At 36.0% G+C, this 13,015-nt stretch overlaps 1 pseudogene; it reads left to right on the top strand.

The window, feature by feature from the left end:
- The first annotated feature begins 5,393 nt into the window (after positions 1–5,393).
- LOC145641268 (small nucleolar RNA R71) lies at positions 5,394–5,492 on the top strand (annotated as a pseudogene).
- Positions 5,493–13,015: the final 7,523 nt, after the last annotated feature.

The raw sequence follows: 13,015 nt of genomic DNA, 5'->3' as shown, positions 1-13,015 counted from the left end.
AGTGACCATGTAATGCATGATTTCAACTCCCCTCCCTCTATAGCTCAATGTAATGAGGTACATTCTAATGATGATGAAGTGCATGCTCTTTCTCATATTGCATCCGATTTTTGCATGAATTCTAAAGGTGTGCCCCATAGTCCCCTAGATGATTCCAATGAGCAAGCTTTTGACTCGTCTATCCATGATGATTTGGACTCATTTGAGATTATGGCTCAAATATTTCTTGAGTTTCAAACGGTAGCCCATAACCTTATGAGTGAGTTCATTGATAAGGCTTCATTAGAAAGAGATGAGTTTGAGAGAAATTTGCCCCCATTCACTCTTGATTTTGAGATGGTAGGCCTTGAGAAATTTAAGGGAGATGTTGTTCAAGGATGTGAAGAGGAGGTTGAGATTGAATCATTTGGAGTTTTTGAGCTTGAGGGAGATGTAGAACATGAGGGTTCTTCATTTGAGGATTCCATGATTGATTTTCATTCCCTCATTAGTGATGTGAGATCTTGTGATGATGGATTAGCTACCCCTTTTTGCCTTTCTCATACACCTTTTTCCCAAAGGTTTAACCATATCTCCTACTATCCTTTGTTCCTCCCTTCTTTTCTCAAAGAACCTCTTAGGGATCCTCTTCCTATTCATGCTTCCGAAGCCCCTAACTCTTTCATTGTTGATGAGGAAAAGAGTTATAATGCCAACCAAAAAGATTTTTGTGAGGATTTTTCTTTTTCTTCCTCTACTTTTTCTTCTCATTTTCTTGATTTTTCTTTTGATTCTTTTACTTTTTCTTTTCTCTCTTCTCTCAAGCATAAAGTCTCCTTGTACTTTATGTTTGCTTGTCATATGAGCATCGCGTATGCTCTATTTCTTGATATGTTTGCCGGTGCATATGACAAGCTATTGCGTTCTTTGTCGGGTTATTTACAAGATTGGTCATGCTTGGACGTTAAGCAAGCCTTTGCGGGAAGTAACCCGTGTTTTATTGCTTTCTTTTTCTTTCTTCTGTGTTTCTCGTTTTTGTTTACTCTCTTGTCTATGTGTATAGGTACTCGATGCATATACTCATGTGCAAGGATTTTGGATTGAGCTCCTTGAGAAGAAGCACACCAATGATTGCTTGCATTTGGAAAAGCAACAAAGACGGGGAATTAGATGAAATTGTGGACAATGTGCTCAATTGCGGGTTTCAACACCCACCTCACATTTGGTTTACTCTTTCCTTCTTCCCTCATCTTGGATTTGCTTTCTTATTTGCATTTGGATTGAATGAATATGATTTGTTGTGTGAATGTGTTTTCTTTCTTCCCCTCCCACCCACCCTTTGTGCCTTTATTTTGAGCATTGAGGACAATGCTCCATTCGCTAGCTTGGGGGGGTTATCTATATCTCTTGGTGGTTTCTTAATCCATAGTCTCATGATTGCTTGATTTATATCTCTCATACTTGCCAAAGTCTATTATTGAGATTGGTTTTCTATGTTTGGATGGCCATGAGTGCCTTATTGAGTTGACTTTTGGTATATGTAGTTTTGATTGATCATGATTTCATATTGCACTATTGTATATGCATTCTTGAGTATTGTTGGTTTTGTGAATATTTGTGTGTATAGTGTCTTTCCATGGCATTCAAGGCAAGATTCAAAATGTTTTGTTTTAAACTTGGACATAATTGGGCTTTAACACCTAGAATACCCTATTTGCTAATTGTTAGAGGTTTTCGTGCACTTGAATGTCGAGGTTGTTTCACACATATAACATTGCCAAGGTAGTAGAACTTAAGGTCTATGAGACCTTAGCTCACTTGGTTTGTGGTAAGATGGTTGTCGCTCTCTAGCTAGTTGAAGCTTTAAAGGTGATTTTTGCTACTCCACTACCGTCATTTTTGTGAGGATGTGTCTATTTTGTTCTAGCCTTCTACATTTCTTGCATGTGTGGCGTTTGGATCCTTGGCGTTGCTAGCTTATATCGAGAATTTGGCTTAATCTACCCAAGATCGAGACCGAACCAACCTAGGGGAAGACGAAGGCAATTAGGATTTTTGTTTTGTTTTATTATTTTCTTTTCTTTTATTTTTCTTTTGCATTTGCTCATTTAGTAACCCAATTTGAGCCATTTTCCCTTCTTTGGCAAAACCACATTACAAACCAATGGACCTTTGCTTTATTTTCACCTTTATTAGTTTTTGTGAAGCATTCTTGGGACTTGATTTGTATTTTTGGTTAATGAAAGTGAGAAAAAGAATGAAAAAGAAGTGAAAACCTCAAATTTTGGTACTTGTGATTATATTTGTTATGTTGAATGGTTTAAGTAAATGAGAAGAAAATAAAGGAAATGAAAGAAAAAGCCGCTCAAAGTTAAAAGAGGCGAGAGCAAATAATAAAAAGAAATGAAAAAAAAAAGAGAAGAAAATATTAAGAAAATACAAAAATATTTGTTGTTTGGTTGAAAAAGAATAAGCTTGGGGGAGGAGTTGCTAGAATTTTTGATTTGAAAGTTGGTAGTTTATTGAAATTGAATTGAGGAATGATCAACCTTGCTTCACTTCTAAGTTTACCACCAATTTCAAAATTTATTTCCACACCCTTTACCCTAGCCTAAACGTTTCAACCCTTTTAAGACCTTTTGACCTTAGTGAGGTTTAGTTACTACCGATGGAGGGTAATCAAGCCAAGCCTATTGAGCGAGCTATCAATGCCAAGATGTCGGGTAGCCTAAATGTTTTTCATTGATTATTTCTTCCGATTCCTTCGAGGAATCTCGAGATATCACCTTAAAAGTGGATGCAAAACTAGTGAGGGTGCGGGAGTTTGGTCGGAGATAAGAAGGAGTGTAAGTCCCCCTAAGTTCTCTACCCTTTGCAGGCTTTATGTGTGCATCAACCTTAGATATTCTTTTGCTTGGCTACCTTTAATGTCTAGAAAGGATTGTATTCTTGTGCATTTAGCCCATTGTTTGTGTTTGGTTTGAAATATCAAAACTCGAGTTTTCTTGATTTCACCTTTGCCTTGAATGTTATGTGTTGCCAAGAGTTGTGGGTTAAACCTCTTAGGAAACCCTCACGAGAGCGTACTCGTCCTCTTTGGAGACATAGGGGTTTAAAGGGCTTGATGCATACGCTAAATGCATCCGTGATTCCTGCGACAGTGAGTTAGTGTACATTCTTTCTCTTTGTTTCTATTTTGTTTCCTTTTCTTTCAATAATTCCATCTTGTTCTCTTTTGCCTTAGCTTTGCTCGAGGACGAGCAAAGGTTTAGCTTGGGGGAATTTGATGAGTGACATTTATGTCACTCTTAGGAAGTATTTTTAGAGTCATTTTCCCGTTTATTTTATCCTATTTTCCCTTTCTTTCTCTTGTTTTCTCTTAATAACATTTCTTGTTTATTTTGGTAATTTTGTCGTGTTTTAGTTCTTTTCATAGTTTTTAGTTTATTTTCGTATTTTATTTGCTTTTGATTTGTTATTTTTCGTTCTTTATTTTTCCTTGAAAGTTTTCTAGTTTACTTTTATTTATTTTAATTAGTTTTGAGTCTATTTTATTTCACTTTCTTTACTTGTATAGTTTTATTTAATTTTTATTAGTTTAGTGTTATTTATCTTATTTTATTTTACTTTATTTTACCATTATTTTATTTTATTTTATTTTATCTCTTAGTAATACCCTCGTGTTTTTTGTGTTCAGGTTGATGCTCGATTTTCAAGTCCAAATCAGGTTCAAGGTCCGAGCAACAATCGGGATTCAAGAGGAGGAAGCTAAGCTCAAGGGAAGCTAGAGGAAGCATGATTCAGAAGAGGTTCGGCCGAACCTCCTGATGGTGTGGCCGAACCTGCTCAGTGGTTCGGCCGAACGTTGAGGCAGGGGCAAGATGAAAATTGGCAGTTTTGCAGGAGTGGCCGAACCACAGGAGTTCGACCAGACCAGGATCAGGGAGGTTCGACCGAACCTACCCTGTAGTCCGGCCGAACCTACCCTGTAGTCCGGCCGAACCTTCCCATTTGTTCGGTCGGACCTCTCCTTTTATCAGCTGGCTCTGTACGGATTATATAAGTCCCATCTTAAAACATTCAATAACTATCATCTATTCTTCTCTCTAATTAGTTTTAGTTTTAGGTTAGTTTTAGCATCTTTAGAATTTAGTTTATTTATCTCCTATTCCGGACTAGCTTAATTGTCGATAACATTTGGTGGTGTTTACCGTTCTCTGTGCTTCGACCCCTATGCTTGCCTTATACTCATATTAGGTTTGTTTAGGTTATATAAATTGTATTTGATCTAGGGATAGACAATTGACGACGTGTTTATTCCCTTGCCATAAGTCCTTGGGAAGGTCAAGAAGAAGGGCTTGCATGATCTTTCAAGGCATTAGCAAGTTGAGAAATTTGGTTTTCAAGCATTTTATTGTGGGTCATCATTTCATTGAACTTTTTATCACTAACGGCCATGTATGTGTTCAACAACTTGGTTTGATTCTCAATTATTTCTTCCAAATTGGTCCTAGGTGAAGAAGGTTGTGAATAGGAATTTTCACCTTGAGTCCTTGGAACAAATCTGGGTGGGGGACCTCTTTGAGCATTATTTTGAAAATTGCCCCTCCCTTGATAGTTCCAAGTACCCCTATTTTGATTTTGACCATAACTTTGATTATGGTTACCACCACCTTGATTATGATTACCACTACCTTGGTTATGATTTCCATAACCTTGGTTTTGATTACCATAATTTTGGCTTTGATTTTAGCCACTATAACCTTGGTTATTATAGCTACCACGAGAACCTTGGTTCCCTTGATTTCTATAACCACCACCTTGGTTATAATTGTCAAAATTGTCTTGGTTTTGGTAATTCCTATTCCATTGACCTCTTTGGTTATCAAACCTTTGAACATTATTATTTGACACATAATTCACATGCTCACTCTCATTGTTATCAAACTCATCAACACATTCATTAGGACAATTACTAGAGTCATGATCATACGATCCACATGCATCACAAAACAAACAACTCATAGGCATATTATGTGAAGAGGGAGAGGGTTGAGAGTTAGAAAGAGTACCTCTCCCCTTAAGTTGGGAGGGAAGATTCGAAGCTTGGGAAGAAGAAGAAGCGCTCTCCAACTTGGCTTTGATTGCGGTCATCTCCTTTCCCAAGTTTGTCATTTGGGAGGAAAGGTTGTTGATCGCATTTAGATGGTCCACCGAGTACAATGAAGATTGCTTGCTTGAAGAGTCTCTCTCCCCATCTTGCCAATCTCTATAGTACGTCACCACGTCCTCAATAATGTCCACCACTTCTTCTTCGGTCTTGTTCATGATAGGACCCGGCCCCCCCATCAAGGCATGACTTGCCTTGGGGACTTAAACCGCCATAGAAGATTTGGACCACTTGGTATGTTGGGATTCCGTGGTGAGGGCACTCCTTTTGATATTCTTTGTATCTCTCCCATGCTTCGTAAAGGCTTTCATTTGGCCTTTGCTTGAACCCTTGAATCAAGGCTCTTGCCTCCGTCGTCTTCTTTTGAGGGTAGAAGCGGGACAAGAAGGCCTTTGTAACATCATCCCATGTTCTCAAGGAATTGGGCTTCACCTCTTTATCTAGCCACTCTAAGGATCTTCCTATGAGAGAGAAGGGGAACAACTTGAGGCGGATGAACTCTTGAGAAACTCCGTTGACTTTGGTGTTGCAATATTTCTCAAATTCTTTGAGATGGTTCAACGGGCTCTTATTCTTAGCCCCACTATATTGCCTCCTTTCAATTAAGGTGATCATGGCCGGCCGAATTTTGAAATCATTTGCCAGTGTTGTAGGCGGAGCTATGCCACTCTCAAACCTATAAGCACCGGGTATTCCTAGCTCCTTCAAGGCCACTCTCGGATTTTCTCCCATGCCTTGCTCTTCTTCAATCTCTTCTTCTCTTGAAGAACTATACCCCAAGGATTGATTAGCTATTCTTCTCCTTGAGAGAGTCCTTTCGATTTCTGGGTCAAAAGGCACAATGGATCGATCACGAGCTCTATGCATGCAAAACTCAAAGAAAAATATTAGTAGCACGGCTACAAGTGTAGCCTAAAGAAACAAAATCTTTTTTGTATTTTCAATTAAAATGAAGTAGACTCAACAACAAAAGCTAAGCACCAATAGCATTCCCCAGCAACGGCGCCATTTTGACAAGAGGAAAATGTATGTCGTTATCTACCCTTCCCCCAAGTCAAACTAAATTTGTAAACACCTAACCAACTTTATATGAATATATGGCAAGTTAAGGGTCGATCCCTAGGGAATGCAATGATGAAAACTAGAGTCTAAGTCAAGCTACCTCGAAGATGGAGTTGAGATTATGGTTGGCACTATGGTAAACTAAAACAAGTCTAATCAAGTAAATCAAAGGTCTAAACACTAGGGATATGGGTTCCACATGCAAGTTCAATGATAATGCTAATTTAGAGCTCAATCAATTAATTCAAGTATTGCAATGGACAAACAATAGTAGCAATCAAGAGAGTTCAAATGCTATCTCCTATAGACCAATCTAGGAATCACTATGAAAGGCAAATCAAGAAGAATCACAAGCAAACCCAATCAATTAGAGCAACTTTCAATTCAATTGTTCATGTCAATAAGAGTTGCAATGCAATCTAGATTAATCTTATATGTTGATCACTCCTAGTCTAATAAATCACATGCAAAACTATGTCAACCAATTTAATTGCAACAAATCAATCAATCAAAGAGCATCAACTAGCAATCTCATTAATCAAACATGTTTCCCTTTTCCCTGGCAACTAATCTACTCACTAATCATGGTGAAATTCAAGAACAAATAACTAGAAATTGCATTAATCATCATTCTATATCAAAATCTAAGAGAAATAAAAAAGATTCAACAATATCAAATTAAAATCCAAAGAAAAACAAGCAACAAGCATAAATCAAATAGCAAGTAAGTAAGAGATGAAAGAAGGAAGAGATTCTCACTAATATTGATGATTGAAAATGAAGAAATCCAAACTTGATTGATCAAATGTTGAGTTACAAATCCAAAACCAAGAACTTCTCTCTAACTTCTCTCTAAATTCTCTCTCTAAAACTAAGTTAATGAAATATTATCAAAAAGTTGGTTTCAAAAAGGAATTACAATTCTATTTATAGGTAAAGAAGAAACCGACAAATCTCGCGGCTTCTCTCAATGAATCCGCGGGCGCGGAGAAATGGTTACGGAACCCTTCGCGGGCTTTCTGGGCAACACCCGCGCCCGCGGCCAAAGATGTCGCGCCCGCGGCTAATCCCCTGCTCCCAAAACTCAATCAGGGGGGTCGCGGTCTCTCTGAGATGGAGCGCCCTCTCCAGATTTCCTGCGCCAGCGGAGAGCCCGCGGGGCAACCGCGGGAAGCTCTTGCCAAAATCTTGCAATTTGCTCTTCTTGAGCCCGTGCCCGCGGCTCCACTGACCCGCGCCCGCAGCCTGCTGGAAATACCTTGGAGACCTCTCCGAGGCCTCTCCAAGGCCTCTCTAAGCCCTCTCTAGCCAAATGCTTCTTCCTTACTTGATCATTAAGGTCCCAACTTGATTCCTTTGCAAAGGTGATTCTCCAAATACCTACACAAGCAAACAAAGAAAGGAAATAAAAGGAAAAAGCGCCAAATAAAAGGAAAACACGAGGAAAACACAAGAACCATAAAGAAAAGAGAAGAAAGAGAAACCTAAGGAAAAATGACCAAAAATAAGAGAAGAAAGCATGAAAAGGGAAAGAAATAACCCTAAAAGACTACCCTATAAAAGGAAAACACGAGAACCATAAAGAAAAGAGGAGAAAGAGAAACCTAAGGAAAACACTAGTAGAAAAAACGCATTAGGCAGCGGTTCAAACCCGGTCTAAGGCACCGGTTTGAACCGCTGCCTATTTGAGGGGTGCAAAAAACCCCCTATTTGGCACCGGTTCAAAACCGATGCCATAGGGTTTAATAGGCACCGGTTAACCGGTGCCATAGGGTGGAATAGGCACCGGTTAACCGGTGCCTAATACTGCTCTCCCGCCATTTTTTTTTTTTGGGTGGTGGATAGTTTAGGCACCGGTTCCTGCCTAACCGGTGCCTTTTGTATAATTTTTTTTTTTCGTTTTTTTTTTCCATCGTGCAATAATGTTTTTTAAAAAAAACCTGCAATAATAATACCCTGTAATTCCAGCAATTATATTAAATATAATAATTAATAATTTTATTATTATAATAACTAATAATAATATTATTAATTATTATATACAAAAATAATATAAGATACAAGAATTCAATTATATATATATATATAGATATAAATATACCCAAACGCAATACAAAAAAAAAAAAAAAAAAAAAAGTTGCTTACATATACAAATAATAGTAAGTACACATATATAATGAATAATAAGTTATATATAGTTCAAAAGTTAACATAAATAATTTACAATTACAATGCATGCCATTTACATGTTGAAGGTGATGAAAGACGCCAACATGTTGCGAACTTCATTAAGCTCCTTGATTGTCAACGGACCATCCTTTTGGACCTTGCAAAACTTGAAATACAAAAACATTATTTTAAAAATAATTTATTAGGCAAGAAATATGTATTTAATCAAATATTACCTATACGACTTCTATATAGCCCATTTACTACGTTACGTATCAAATGAACTATTTCTTTCTCATAACATTTCAATATTGGATAGTTGTATGTGTGTAAGCCCAAAAATTGTATAGGAGAGCATTTTATTAAGGTTTATGACGGTTTTTACCCAAAATGGCCCGAATATGGCCTATATGACCTTACTTTGCCCATTTCCTACATTTCTTATTAAATGAACTTTATTTATCTCATAACATGTTAATATTATCTAGTTATAGATGTATAAGGAAAGAAATCACATCAAAAGAGCATATTAACACAAAATGGCCCTAATATGGCCCATATGACTTCTATTCAACCCATTTTCTACCTTTCTTGTGAAATAGCCTTTTTGTTTCTCATAACATGTCATTGTTGGATAATATTAGGTGTCTAAGGCTAGAAATCACATCAATATAGCATTTCAAGAAGTTTAACAACGCATTTTACTCAACATGGCCCAAATAGGGCTTATATGACTTCTATGTAGCCCATTTTCTACATTACTTATCAAATGAACTATTTCTTTCTCATAACATGTCAATGTTGGGTAGTTGTATGTGTGTAAGCCCTAAAATTGTATAGGAGAGCATTTTATTAAGGTTTACGACGCTTTTTACTCAAAATGGCCCGAATATGGCCTATATGACCTTACTTTGCCCATTTCCTACATTTCTTATTAAATGAACTTTATTTATCTCATAACATGTCAATATTATCTAGTTATAAGTGTATAAGGAAAGAAATCACATCAAAAGAGCATATTAACACAAAATGGCCCTAACATGGCCCATATGACTTCTATTCAGCCCATTTTCTACCTTTCTTGTGAAATAGCTTTTTTGTTTCTCATAACATTCCATTGTTGGGTAATATTAAGTGTCTAAGGCGTGAAATCACATCAATATAGCATTTCAAGAAGTTTTAGGACTTACCTCATCAAGCTGTTGAGTGTCCGTACAATGAGTCACAATGTCAAGCATGAATCTCATCGCATACAAAGCACAATCAAGTCCATTCTCTTGTTGTGTGCACTAGCATATGACAAACAAATCACATCAGTGAAACATGCAAAGGAAATGAGCAAATATTTACTACCATAGATTTTCAAGATAATCACAATAATATCATGTAAATTACCAATGGTGTCTTCCATGTTGGACCCTTTGGAGCACGACAATGTAGCTTCTTCATAACACTGTAGTATAAAAAAATACAATCAAACTTGATAAGTCGTATGATTACTAAATTTGTTATTATTAGCAATAATCATCACTATAGGTTGCTATATATATTTACTTTTGCAATATAGACTTCACGAGCCACTTCTCCGATGATCGAGCTGAATCAAGGTGATAAATTGTGTTAGTGGAATTACAAATCACCATGAGGCTCCAATGCTCCCTACATAAGTTCACAATAGACAAGGTAATTAATATTTAGGAGTCAACATATAATGAGGCCAAATCGATTGAATTTGACATGGTTAGTCATACTCTCTATAACATGGGGCGAATATGAACTTGTCTCCCGCACGCGTTGATTCCCTTATACTCTGTTCAACATAGTACAACACGTCATGGGGGTTGCCTATGATTTTAGTAGTGGATAACTGCTCGAGGCATAACCACCCAACTTTACAAGGAGAATCAGTGTCAGCTAAGTGCTCCTATAGTGCTCTGCGTGCATGAACATTGATTAATTTATCAGATGTAGGATAATCACCATCAATTTGAATAACTTGAAAAAAGTATGAACTTTATGTAGGCATTTAAGTACCTCATGAATGTTTGAATGAGGGAAATGTTAAGCTTTGCACCACGTAGAAATTCCTTCACATCTTCTTTGCTGATCCATGCAATTGCATCCTCATCATAGTGGAACATTGCCTTAGGAAGTGCAACTTCCATGGGATCGAACAAATGACAAGCACGGTTGTGAAGAAAGGTCATGTCAGTAGAGAGCGATTGAAGAACAATGTCTTCAACAATTGGAGTAGGTGGCATGGGTGAACCTTTCGAAGAGTGCAACTTCGACACATGTTCACTCTTGGACTGTTGTTCATTAAGCTTCTTCTTAGGTTGATCAATTCTTTTAGGCTTCTCCACTCTCTTTCTATTTGAAGTTTTGCTTCCATTGGAAATCTGAAATAGTTTGAGAAATAATAAGTTTCAACTCACAATCACTTATAATAGCCAAGTGAGTAGCCATTTCGGGTCAAAATGGCTTTTTTTTATGTATTTGACCCAAAAACTTAGAACTTGGCGATTTTTATGTAATTTCAAATGAAAAAAACTTATAAATATGTGATTATGAGTTGTTTTGAGATGCAAGGAGTTTATAAGTTGAGAAATGAAGAAAATAGGCAAGTGAGTAGCCATTTCGGCTCAAAATGGCTTTTTTGACGAATTTGACCCAAAAACTTAGAACTTGGCGATTTTTATGTAATTTCAAATGACAAACACTTATAAATATGTGATTATGAGTTTTTTTGAGATGTAAGGAGTTTATAAGTTGAGAAATGAAGAAAATAGGCAAGTGAGTAGCCATTTCGGGTCAAAATGGCTTTTTTTTATGAATTTGACACAAAAACTTAGAACTTGGCGATTTTTATGTAATTTCAAATGACAAACACTTATAAATATGTGATTATGAGTTGTTTTGAGATTCAAGGAGTTTATAAGTTGAGAAATGAAGAAAATAGTCAAGTGAGTAGCCATTTCGGGTCAAAATGGCTTTTTTTTATGAATTTAACCCAAAAACTGAGAACTTGGCGATTTTTATGTAATTTCAAATGATAAACACTTATAAATATGTGATTATGAGTTGTTTTGAGATGCAAGGAGTTTATCAGTTGAGAAATGAAACAAATAGCCAAGTGAGTAGCCATTTCGGCTCAAAATGGCTTTTTTGACGAATTTGACCCAAAAACTTAGAACTTGGCAATTTTATGTAATTTTAAATGACAAACACTTATAAATATGTGATTATGAGTTGTTTTGAGATGCAAGGAGTTTATAAGTTGAGAAATGAAGAAAATAGGCAAGTGAGTAGCCATTTCGGGTCAAAATGACTTTTTTTTATGAATTGGACCCAAAAACTTAGAACTTGGCGGTTTTTATGTAATTTCAAATGAAAAACACTTATAAATATGTGATTATGAGTTTTTTTGAGATGCAAGGAGTTTATAAGTTGTGAAATGAAGAAAATAGGCAAGTGAGTAGCCATTTCGGGTCAAAATGGCTTTTTTTTATGAATTTGACCCAAAAACTTAGAACTTGGCGATTTTTATGTAATTTCAAATGACAAACACTTATAAATATGTGATTATGAGTTGTTTTGAGATGCAAGGAGTTTATAAGTTGAGAAATGAAGAAAATAGGCAAGTGAGTAGCCATTTCGGGTCAAAATGGCTTTTTTTTTATGAATTTGACCCAAAATCTTAGAACTTGGCGATTTTTATGTAATTTCAAATGAAAAACACTTATAAATATGTGATTATGAGTTGTTTTGAGATGCAAGGAGTTTATAAGTTGAGAAATGAAGAAAATAGTCAAGTAAGTAGCCATTTCGGGTCAAAATGGCTTTTTTTTATGAATTTGACCCAAAAACTTAGAACTTGGCTATTTTTATGTAATTTCAAATGACAAACACTTATAAATATGTGATTATGAGTTGTTTTGAGATGCAAGGAGTTTATAAGTTGAGAAATGAAGAAAATAGTCAAGTGAGTAGCCATTTCGGGTCAAAATGGCTTTTTTTTATGAATTTGACCCAAAAACTTAGAACTTGACGATTTTTATGTAATTTCAAATTACAAACACTTATAAATATGTGATTATGAGTTGTTTTGAGATGCAAGGATTTTATAAGTTGAGAAATGAAATAAATAGCCAAGTGAGTAGCCATTTCGGCTCAAAATGGCTTTTTTTGACGAATTTGACCCAAAAACTTAGAACTTGATGACTTTTATGTAATTTCAAATGACAAACACTTATAAGTATGTGATTATGAGTTGTTTTGAGATGCATGGAGTTTATAAGTTAAGAAATGAAGAAAATAGGCAAGTGAGTAGCCATTTCGGGTCAAAATGGCTTTTTTTTTATGAATTTGACCCAAAAACTTAGAACTTGGCGATTTTTATGTAATTTCAAATGACAAACACTTATAAATATGTGATTATGAGTTGTTTTGAGAAGCAAGGAGTTTATAAGTTGTGAAATGAAGAAAATAGGCAAGTGAGTAGCCATTTCGGGTCAAAATGGCTTTTTTTTATGAATTTGACCCAAAAACTTAGAACTAGGCGATTTTTATGTAATTTCAAATGACAAAAACTTATAAATATGGATTATGAGTTGTTTTGAGATGAAAGGAGTTTAT

The sequence above is a fragment of the Chenopodium album genome, chromosome 7 (genome assembly GCF_948465745.1).
Source record: "Chenopodium album chromosome 7, dcCheAlbu1.1, whole genome shotgun sequence".
Taxonomy (NCBI): Eukaryota; Viridiplantae; Streptophyta; class Magnoliopsida; order Caryophyllales; family Amaranthaceae; genus Chenopodium; species Chenopodium album.
Note: the sequence above shows the minus strand (reverse complement) of the source record. Positions and strands in the feature narration are given on the sequence as shown.